An 808-nucleotide genomic window follows, 5' to 3' on the forward strand; every position below is an offset into this window, starting at 1 on the left:
GGGACTCGAATCACAGTCGACTACATGGGAGTCCAGCAACATAGCCATTACATCATCTGCTGGTCCCAAGAGGACTTGAACTGCGGTCAACTACATGGGAGTCCAGCAACATAGCCATTATGCTAACTGCTGGTCCCAGATTGTAAAATATTAATCTACATATAACTTAACTGAGAATTGACCACACATATTGAACTCTTGGTTGATCTTATATTATACAAAGTCCAAATAAAATACTAACCAGGTGGGAGAAGGTACATATTAAATTTCATACTATAGGGGCCAGCAGATGGCACGGTGGATAAGGTACTGGGATGGCCGACCACAGTTCGAGTCCTGCAAGTTTTCTGGGTTTTCTTTCAGTCACCATGATGATGTTTATTCCTTGCCCTTCCCCCACTTGGGCTCTAGCCATTTCAAACTCTGTAAAGTGGGACCAGCAGGTGGTGGTGTGGTTAAGGGTGCTGGACTCCCACATGGCCAACCACAGTTCGCTACTTGGATCTAGCAGTTTGCTTTCTCACTCTGTTTCTCACTCTGTCCTTCCATGGTCAAATTAAAATAAATTAATTAATTAAATTAAATAAATCTTTAAAAAATGTTTCGTAGTGTAAATAACAGACTTTTAAGGAAGATACATAAAAAGGACTTAGAATTTCAGGACCAGCAGTTGGCATAATGGCTATGTCGCTGGACTCCCATTTAGTCGACCATGGTGCGAGTACCAGACCTAGTGGCTTAAACTCACTCTGGGAGCATGTGCGTGCGTGCCCAAGATCCCGAGAGGAGAATGGAGGAGAAGGGATTG

The 808-nt window shown here is 43.3% G+C and overlaps 1 protein-coding gene across 1 annotated transcript in view; it reads right to left on the minus strand.

Moving 5' to 3' along the window:
- SCP2 (sterol carrier protein 2) overlaps nucleotides 1–808 on the minus strand; it is a 106,733-nt gene that overhangs the window by 53,491 nt on the left and 52,434 nt on the right. The window lies entirely within an intron of this gene.

This window comes from Tupaia chinensis, unplaced genomic scaffold, assembly GCF_000334495.1.
Source record: "Tupaia chinensis unplaced genomic scaffold, TupChi_1.0 Scaffold000259_1, whole genome shotgun sequence".
In the NCBI taxonomy this organism is placed as follows: domain Eukaryota; kingdom Metazoa; phylum Chordata; class Mammalia; order Scandentia; family Tupaiidae; genus Tupaia; species Tupaia belangeri.